The sequence below is a fragment of the Agrilus planipennis genome, unplaced genomic scaffold (assembly GCF_000699045.2).
Source record: "Agrilus planipennis isolate EAB-ADULT unplaced genomic scaffold, Apla_2.0 scaffold151, whole genome shotgun sequence".
NCBI classification, from domain to species: domain Eukaryota; kingdom Metazoa; phylum Arthropoda; class Insecta; order Coleoptera; family Buprestidae; genus Agrilus; species Agrilus planipennis.
The window spans coordinates 686,057-697,466 of record NW_020439509.1 but is presented as its reverse complement, the minus strand read 5'-3'; positions in this window follow the sequence as shown (position 1 = coordinate 697,466).

The window sequence follows — 11,410 nt, the reverse complement described above, 5'->3', positions numbered from 1 at the left end:
AATCGACAGCTTCAATGCACTTGAGGAACCTGCTGCTTCTCTGCATGTAAGGAGAATAAAGTGAATAGTCTTAATTGTCGTGAGAGGACGTAATATGTCGATTTAAGACATTTTCATGAACCTATCTTGCCGCGTTTCTGAGCAGTGGTACACCAAAGAACTCGACGAATCTACAGCTCTATGCGTTGTAGGAGAATTAAATCAATAGCCGAAATAATCGTTGGAGGACGTGACTCGTCGATATAAAACATATTCATGAATCATAACATATGCGTTTCTAGGCAGTAGTCCAAAAAAGTACTCGAGGACCCTGCTGCTGAACCCATCGAATGTACAGCTTTTATGCAATGATGGAGAATTAAATGAATGGCCGAAATCATCGTTGGAACACGTGATGCATCGATTTATGACATATTCATGAACCTCACCTTATGCGTTTCTAGGCAGTCGTCCAACAATGTACTTGAGGAACCTGCTGCTTCTCTGCATTTAAGGAAAATAATGTGAATGGTCTATATTGTCGTGAGAGGACGTGATACGTCGATGGATGACATTCTTATAAACCTATCTTTACGCGATTCTGTCGTGTGATACACCAAAGAACTCGACGAATGTACAGCTTCTGTGCGTGAAAGGAGAATAAAATGAATGATTTAAATCGTCGTGAGAGGACGTAATACGTCGATTAGTGGCTTTCTGATGTACCTATTATTCTTTGTTTCTGAGCAGCGGTACACCAAAGAGCTCGACGGATCAACAGGTTCAATGCGATGAAGATGAGTTAAGTGTATTGCCGAAATCATCGTTGGAGAACGTGACGCGTCGATTTATGACATTTTTGTGAACCTTACCTTGTGCGTTTCTAGGCAGTAGTCCACCAAAGCAGTTGAGGAACCTGCTGCTTCTCTGCATGTAAGGAGAATAAAGTGAATAGTCTTAATTGTCGTGAGAGGACGTAATACGTCGCTTTATGACATTTTCATGGACCTATCTTGCAGCGTTTCTGAGCAGTTATTCACCAAACTACTCGACGAATCTACAGCTCCATGCGGTGAAGGAGTATTAAATACATAGCCGAAATTATCGTTGCAGGACGTGATACGTCGATTGATGGCTTTCTCATGTATCTATCTTGACGCGATTCTGAGGTGTGATACACCAAAGAAATCGACGAATCTACAGCTCTATGCGTTGAAGGGGTATTAAATAAATGNCCGACTAGCCGCGGGCGCCTTTCTTCATGTGCGCCGTATTTGTAAATGTGTGTGTCGTACCTGCGTTCTGGAAAAGCAGTTAAACAGTTCAAAGAAAAAATAAACTATCCTGATGTTTCCAGAAAGTCCCAGAAAGTAAACAAAAGAATATTTAAAGGAAGACACGATCGCCGAGAGAGGAAGAAATAAAGTGACCGTTGCAGAAATGAATCCAGAAATAAATTGACAGTGATAGAAGTGAAATAAATAGCGCAGTGAATAGTGATATATATTAACAGTAGTGTAAATAAGTAGAATAATTCATAACCTATTAACGATCACTAAAAGCATTCGTAACTTGTGTCCGGGCGTTTTTACTGATATTTTTATTCTATATCCAGATTCATTTTATCAGTATTCCAACTCAGCGTTTTATGAATTGTGGCCATTTTTTGTAACAATATAGAAGCTTCAATTCAGGAGAATAATGGATAAATAGCATAAAAACTTAAGTCCGTTCCTCCTGATATAACTTTTTTAAATAGGTGTAATTGGTGAATGCTATATATGAAGTATAAGACCTTTAAAAGAACAGTTAGAAACAATTTGCCTTGTACCGACTCTTAAATTAAAAACAAAAGTATATATTACGGTCTTTGTTAACAGACTTAATGTGAGAAACTCGGTCAATGTTTTGAGCGTTCATCCAGCTCTTGCGAACACGATACGTTTGTAGCACATATAGGTCTCTGGTACATTTTACAACTCATGCTGAGGCGGCATTAACTTTTATGTAACACGTATCTTATATCTGCAGACAATAATAAATGCAAAAAACTGTAGTTATATGGTTGAGCAAGTAGCAGAGAGAGAATTATGTATGTGGTAATTTCCACATCTACATTTTAGACTTTTCATTGTGATAGACCACTTTCTTTCTAGTATTAACTGTCGAAAAAGTGAGATCAAGGTTTTAAGCCTCTACCCTTTATTTTACAAAAATGAAAATTAGTTAACTGATATCTAATTTAACTTGTTTATTTGCTTGGGTCAAATTTAGTAATTGAAATTCTACGCCGTTTCTGTTGGTATAGGTATGTGATATTTGGTACACATCTTTAGTTTCGATGCCAATACAATTTAATATAATCAGTATCATTGTAAATTCAAGATGGCCGCCTCTACAAAATGGCAGATTACATATTCACAACCCCCTCAATATGAGTATCAAAGGACTTGACTAATCGAATACTGTACACTATGACAAAATTCAAATCTAAGATGGCCGCCGGCACAAAGTGTCACATTTCATATTTTTTTCAATATTCCTAACTTCATACTTGATTCACAAACTCGCGAACAGTAGCTGCTACTTCTTAGTAAAGTTTTTGGAAGGGTTACGTATTGAGGACTTAGATTGCAACAAATTGTCAGGAACGGAACCTTGTACCAATAAGGCACTAAATGAACTAAATAGAATGAGAAATATTAAGCAACAAAATAAAAACTAAAAACTTGAAAATGAAATAAGTCATCATCATAAGGTCGTCAGTCCGAAGATCGGTTGGACACGCACCTCCACTCTTTCACATTTCCTTAAAACTAGAACAACCCACATCCTTAACTTAACTTAACTATTTGCAAACAGTAATCTAACCTAGGTCTACCTCTAGCTCTCTTAACTCCTATTTCTGCCCCTAATATGTCTCTGACTAGACGTTCATGCCTGAGAAGGTGTCCTACCAACCTATCTCGCCTATTTTTTATTGACTTCCATAGAGTCCTCTGTTCTCCTATTCTTTCCAATACCTCTTCATTTCTAACCTTTTCTACCNTCGAAATTAACTGTTCGCGAGCATAGAAGTAATTTTTTTTTTTGAAGGCGACTCAACCCTGCGCTATCATCTGCTTTATATCCCAACTACTCCTTCCGTCCTGACTTATCTGACTTCCTGGATTTCTAAAATTAGCCACTTCTTCTAATTTTTCGTCTCCTATCCTTATATTCGCTTTTTTCTTATTTTTTCCTCCCTTGTATACCACTATTTTTGTTTTACTTTTATTTATTTTCATACAGTACTGCTTTATCAGTACCGTTTCCATTTTATTTAAAGCTATCTCTAACTCCTTCTTGCTAGATGCTAATACTGCTATATCATCTGTAAATCTAAGCGTACTAATCTTTTGCCCCTATATATGTATATCAATCCCTACAGCTGTACTGTCTATAATGATGTTGTTCGCGTCTTGGATGTATAGATTAAAAAGTAGCGATGACTGTGTGCATCCCTGTCTGACTCCCTTCCTAATATTTACATCTCTACGTTGCAGCGCCAACTCTATAACTGCTTGATGCTCTTTATACAAACTAGGTAAAAAAAAATTAAGTTAAACGGTTATATTGAAAATAAAGATAATAATGATGTAGATAATGTACTAAAAGCTAAAAAATAATTCAGTAGGTCCTAGGTACCAGTCAACACACCACTCTCTTCATCCCAGGGCATTGATCAGACAAAAAAATAAAATCGTAGCAATCAACCGCTCAAAATAGTATAAATAAATATGCCAATATACTATTGTTGAGGCTTAATTATTAAAAACTACCTTCTTTTTTTAATATGGTTGATTTTTTTGTAGACGTTCCGGCCTATTTGTTAACTATACGATATTATGCAACACTATCACAAAAATACATTGTTTAATACAGAAGAAACCCAATTTACTTTAATTATTTCACGATTACTGTAGAACGACATTACTGTTTGTGGTAGTGGGAACTAGCAACGAAAGAAAAAACATAGTTTACTTTCACTAAACATAATTAGAAAAGCCTAAACAGTTATTACAATTTTCCAACCGTTTACCAAACAAGCACAAGCCTTAAGCAGGACTTCAAAGTTATTAATAAAAACAACTCAAACTTAGATATAATTAAAAGTAGCTTATGTGAATTCAGATAATGACCAAGGCAAACACGAAACACAGAAAATGAAGACGGTGAGTTTCGAGCCCTCGATTAATTAATTACCAACTATTTTGGCAGAGTACGACTAAATACTCAATTTAATGAAATTCAAAGTTACAAAGGAATTAACTCATGAACACTTCGTTTGGTTAGATATAGTACATCTGTTAAATCATTTCATAATAGAAACTGCACTTACCAATTCTCAACTGGACCTCAATTTGTGATTTTCTAGTGGAAAGGTAAAGTATTACGAAACCACTGTATAATGTAAAGCACTATTCTAACCCCTTTGTAAAAGGTTGAAAGAAATTGAAAATTTCCTTATCATGTATTTCTTGAGAATGGTAAGATACGTATGAAATAAAATTTCCGATAAAAATCATACTACTCAACATTCTACTCAAAATATATGTTCTATTTTAAAAAGTTTACGGTAATATTAAAAAATTACTTCAATCAGTTTATTTTAAACATGTCTAAATGCTTCTAAATGTTTCAACAACTTAAAGCTTAATATCTATTTATTTTTAATGATGTTTCACAACTTCTCTACTGTAAGTTCCAGGTGTTGAAAGTACGTATTAGTTTTTTGATCATTTTTATGTACGAAATCTTAATTAATTTCCAATTTACTTGTTGAGTTCTATACATTTCTTTCTCTTAAAGGAGAGGTGACATATACTAAAAAATATGTAATCGAATATATATTTTTGTCCTTTTTTTTTCGTCATAATATATGCGACATCCATAGAGCCTCATCATCATGATAAGGTAGTCAGTCCTATGACTGGTAGAACACGTATCTCCGCTCTTTCCTATCCTGAGCATTTCTTAAAACTAGAACAGCCCACATCCTTAACTGTTTGCGAAGAGTAATCTAATCTAGGTCTGCCTCTACCCCTCCTAACTCCTGTTTCTGCCTCTAATATGTCTCTGACTAGACCTTCATGCCTGAGAAGGTGTCCTACCAACCTATCTCGCCTATTTCTTATTGACTTCCATAAAGTCCACTCATTGCTAACCTATATCCACGATATTCTCATCATTCGCTTGTAACACCACATTTCGAACGCTTCTAACCTTTTCTTTCCACATATAAGTGACTTCTTTTTATTGAAGGCGACTCGACCCTGTGATTTAAATCCCTACTACTCATTTTGTCTTAACTTATCTGACTTCCTAGATACCTAAAATGAGCCACTTCTTCGAATTTTTCGTCTCCTATCTTTGTATTCACAGAGCCTACTGATTGATAAAAAAGCTAAGCTGTTACGAGGTTTAGGTTGCAAACTAAATATCTATCTAATACTGCTGAATTATTTCTTACATTAACTGAAGATGTTTGGTTTGCTTTGCGAAACTCACAATTTTATAGTTCAAGTCTAAAAGCATTTATGGGAATTTACCATTTTAGAACTTGTGTAATATTTCTAAGCTATGAATTGCACGGGGTGCTTTACTTTCTGAATACATAATTATTGCCGATTTGGCTTACGCCTTAAATAAAGCTTCTCAAGAGTACATCCTTTTGGTAACATTTCCCGCTTCTAGAGCGTGGAGGCCAGAAAATCAGCACCTACTTTTAACTAACAAGAATTAGTGACAGCGGATATGAATAGTGCTTTCAATTTCCTCTCACAAAAACGAAGGAATAACAAGTGGTTAACCCCAGTTTCTTGCTGTGGCATAGCAGTTCTGTGACCTGTAAGGATTTCAACAAGAGTCCCAGCTTTCTTTCTGCCGAGAGTTTCTTCTTCCTAGTTTTAACAGTTTGGAGAAGTGATGAAAGTCTTTGCTTGCATTCATCTTAGTTGGGCTTTCCAGCTGCTGCATATAGGGGGATGATGGAAATAGAAATGTAGAGAAGACAGGAGTATAATGAGCTCTGCGGAAGTGAATAAAGATATGATAGGATAGTAGGACACCTTCTGAAACATGAAGGGCTAGGTAGAGACATACTAGAAACGGAAATAAAAGTAGAGGGGCAGAAGAAGACCTACATTAGATTACGGTTTACAAATAATTAAAGATGTGGGATGTTCTAGTTTTGCAGAAATATGAAAATTGACTAAAGATAGAAGAACTGGTAGTGCGTATCCAATTAGTCTTCAGAATAACGATTAATAAGAATAAGTTTTTATGATTTACCACCGCTATATACAGAACTACATATTTTTTCTTTATTTTGAACAATTTTTCGGGCATAGGAGAGTTGAGTTACGAAAAATACTTCGAGCTTCCAAGTGTAGTAAACATTTCGATCGAATTGACAAATGTCGACACATGTGGCATGCAACGCGACTTGAGCCATATAGAACGGGACTTTCATAAGTTGTACCTATAGAAAGTAAAAGTGGTCAATTACGATTACTTCATTGCCGCCACTAAACTACCTTGCCATATTAACGGTGGCTTCGGGCTAAACAAACAAACGTTTAGTAGTGTCACGTACGTTGGAACCAATGCAGTGGAGCGCACTGCTATTGCGCTAACACACGGTCACTCGATAGCTACCGTTTCGCTTTGAAACGAAAACTTCCAACCGAAACGAAATTGACTTTTCTTCATTGAATGGTTTTTGTTTATCTTTAATAATAAGTGTTTTATTATGATGTAGTGCAATGTGAAATAAGAAAACAATCAAATTGTTACAAGTGTTTGTGTTAAAGAATAAATGTGAATTACATTACCACATAATATCTGTTAAATATTTATAAAGGACCTCAAATAAATTACGTAAGTGTTACGTATGTATGTATGTAAAGTGCACATCAACTTAATGTTGCGGCTAGGTGTGTGGGATTCGTAAAATGAGCTTTCCACAAAATAACCTTCGTCAATTTATTAACTATTATGAACCTGTTCTCTGTAGAATTACTTAAGCGTTTTCGTTTTTCTTGAAGAAAACGTTACTGGTGTGTGATGAGGAATGAAGAACTGTAAAAATTGCTAAGATAGGTACCTACCACTCACTGACACCCATTGACGGTTATCTTCCTATCGTTCGAATTCTTTTAAAACTGATGATGCTTTTGGTTTGTTAATGGTTTCGTTGTCCTCATTTTGTAGGATTCCTTAATAAATATAAATTTAGCAGGTATTTAATTATAGACGATGCAAGGCCATCTAAATGAATTAAAGATATAATTGATTCGATAACAGTCTGTTATATCAAAAATACAAATACAAAAAAATATAATTTATGCATAGGAAAACTATTATAAAAACATATAAAACATTAGATTGAGGCGTCATCATGTGTGTGATGACCATGGCAGAATTCAGAGCTCATTATGACCTAGCTATGGTTTTCCATACCTCAAAATCATTTTTTCATATACATTTCGATAAACAGAAGGAGATACCATCTCATTAACGCCGAAGCTCTAAATTAATTTTATTATTAGGGAGTTAGTTGGCTCAAATGGGGAAAGGTTGATTAGTTTCCTCTGATTTTCGCTGCTCAGGAAATGAAACTGCGACAAAAATTTACACTTGGCTATGAATTTTAGCAGATAAACTGTTTGGTCCCAAATATTTTAATGATTTTAACATCTTACTATATATGTGTTTAATATAGTCGTCTTTGAGTGTAGATTTTCCAAAAGTTTGAACTAATAAGCACAGTGTTTTATCATATGGAGTATATACGTTTAAATTTAATTGAGTAACTAGTACATTAAAAGTTTAATGAGAACTGTGAGCTCATTTGACCAACAAACCGCATTCTTTCTTCCTCTAATGCTATGAATGTTGATGAATTTAATATCTGAAACAATAATCGTTTATGTTTTGGATATTGGGTGATTTTACATTTCAACGAATTTTTAACATTTAACAGTTCAGTTACAAAGAGTCGGTTGGTTTAAGAGACAAAAGACTTGTATCAGCCTCAAAGGGAATTTATTAATAATTTTCTTCTGTGAATATAAATCTGTAGTACCTAATTAAATTAAAAACGATAATTAATACATTTTATACATGATTATTTTGTATTAATCCCAATTTTCTGTTCGTATATTACTGACATCATAAAATATTTATCTATCTTCGGAATTAAGGCCGATCTAATTATCCGGCTAATAGAATTTAATTTAAATATTTTTCTAAATAATCTATTAAGTATCTAATCAAATAAAAATTCGATTAATCGGAATATAACATAAGTAATCGAAAAAGAAAAATATAGAAATCAATCAAAATGATCAACTAATCAAATTGTTCAGCAAGGAAATGATCACTTAAAGATAATGCATTTTCTGAATGAAGTTAAGCACAAACTGTTTATGAAAATGCTAATTTTTGAATTTTTAAAAAAGTTCGCGATTAACTTTTTTCCAAAAAATCTAGGCATTATCTTTAGATGATTATTATTCCAATTAACATAAATAATCGATTACTTCGATTAATCGATTATATTTCCATTAGTTTTTCCGAATTTTACCATGAATGAGTATGAGGGAGAAAAATATAAGAAAAAGGGGCAATAAAAAAAGGAGAGATAGGGTAGGACGCTTTCACAGACATGAAGAATTAGTCAGAAACGAAACAGAAGCAAGAGTAATGAGGGACAGAAGTATTAGTAGGTTAAGAATTTGTTGGGAATATTGATTCAGGATAAAAAAGAATGTGTGGGTTGAAAAGGTGGTTACCCGGAAATGGGTCATGTGTGACAGTTTCTTGTAGTATATTTATATTTTCAAACATCGCCTGTAAATGACAAAACAAAAATATTTTCTATACCTTTTTCATACATTTTTTCCGTACTTATTAGAAGGTACAATCGTTTTAAGAACTTAGCCACTGAAAAGCTTTTGACTATTGCCACACTTGCATATGAAGGTTAATTGACGACCTTGTNTGTTTTATATAACTTTCTCAATATTTTTATGTATTTTTCATTAGTTTTACCTTTGAATATTGTTTAAGAATGACTATATAAATATTTACATGCCTAGAAATGTATAAAAACTGGCATATTTATTAACTTTGAACCCCCATAACTTTTTATGGGGATGAGACCGCCACGAACTTTCTATGGTACATTGGTGGGGGATACCTCCTCATTCGAGCCATCATCTAGACCTTACCAATGTAGGTATTATCCTTAGGTGATTATTATTCCAATTATACAAATAATCGATTGCTTCGATTAATCGATTATCCCATTAGTTTTTCCGAGTTTTACAATGAATCAGAATGAGCAAGAAAAAGATGAGAACAAAGGGCAATAAAAAAAAAAAGGAGAGGTAGGGTAGGACGTCTTCTCAGACGTGAAGAATTAGTCAAAGACGAAACGGAAACAGGAGTAATGAGGGACAGAGGTAGACCGAAATTAGATCACTGTTCGTAAATAAAATTAAGAATGTGGTTTGCTGCGGATTTCGGGAAATGGGAATATTGATTCATGAGAAAAAAGAATCTGTGGACATGATCAAAGTGTGACAGTTTCTTGTACTACATTTATATTTTTCAAACGTCGCGTGTAAATGACCAAACAAAAATATTTTGTACACCTTTTTCATACATTTTTCCCGTACTTATTAGAAGGTACAATCGTTTTAAGAACTTAGCCACTGAAAAGCTTTTGACTGTTGCCACACATGCATATGAAGGTTAATTGACGACCTTGTTCATAACTACACATAGTACATACTTTCAATCATATTTAGAAATCGTTTTATTAACATATTGAACTTATGTAAACTCACATATCGTATATATGAATATAAACTTCACTCGTTTCAATAATAATTATATATAGTTTGTTATTAAATTACCTATGTGTAAGCATTATCTGGTAGTTACCGAGATTAAAAATAAAAATGCGAAATTGTTAGCAACTATTATATTAGAAATAGTTATTTGAAATATNTAGCAAGGAGATCGGGCTGAAACTATAGCTACAAGCTATCCAAGGATGGTACTATAGAATGTCACCTCAAGGTAGGCCTAGTGGCGTCATCTCTTGGTTAGGCCGGAAACTTATCAATCCACCCTCGTACATGAAGATGGCAATTGTAAGATAATTAAATATGTTTCGGCAATACAGATTGTTTCGAAAACTAAATCATAAATTGAGAACCTTTAATGACACAAACGAATGATAAAGAAGAAGAACCGTCTCATTGTTTAAGTGGGTTGAACCAATCACGCTGGACGCACCCTCCAATTTTATTTATAAAATTAAAGACAAAGCTATTTGAATAGTTTGAGTAAAAACTTTTTCACCATAAGTATGCAATGGATATTTACTAATTTAAATAAAGTTTTAACTTCAACATTACTAAATTTGAAATGGAATGTTTGAACTTAAAATGGTAAAATTTGCTAAACATAACACATTATATGGGCTAGATAAAGAGGAACATTTATAAATAATAGTTAGTCCTTTCTATGCTCGCGAACAGTTAATTTAGAAATTGGAAAAAGGTTGTTGAAGGTGTATGTTTGGAGCACGGCGCTATACGGATGCGAAACATGGACAGTGGGCGCGGCGAAAAAGAAACGATTAGAAGCGTTCGAAATGTGATGTTACAGGCGAATAATGAGGATACCGTAGACAGAGAAGGTTAGAAATGAAGAGGTATTAGAAAGAATAGGAGAACAGAGAAGTCTATGGAAGTCAATAAGAAATAGACGAGATAGGTTAGTAGGACACCTTCTCAGGCATGAAGGTCTAGTCACAGACATATTAGAAGCAGAAACTGCTGTTAGGAGGGGTAGAGGTAGACCTAGATTAAATTACTGTTCGCAAATAGTCAAGGATGTGGGTGGTTCTAGTTTTAGGGAAATGCGAAGATTAGCTCAGGATAGGAAAGATTGGAGGTGCGTGTCCAACCAGTCCTAGGACTGGCGAACTTATGATGACAGTTTTTTTGTATTTTTTGAATGTAAAGGATTGGCGACCTTACGATGATAATGATACTGTTAATTTAATTATTGGGGAATATTTGCCTATTTTTCCATCAAACTATTTTATATTCTGATTATTAAATTTAATTAATGTAGATACAATTTATAGTTGAACAATACTTAACCAATATTTTGCATTTACTACTATTAAAGGAATTTTGTTATAACATTATAGCATGGCGTGTTGTAAAATGTTACTGTCTTTTACATAAATAGGTATAGAAAATTAATTCATTCTTATACACTGTGTCTAATTAAGTTGGCAGCATATGGCAAACTTTCATTATTAATCTTACGGAAAAAGTAATTCTTTATAAAAATAATGTTAGCA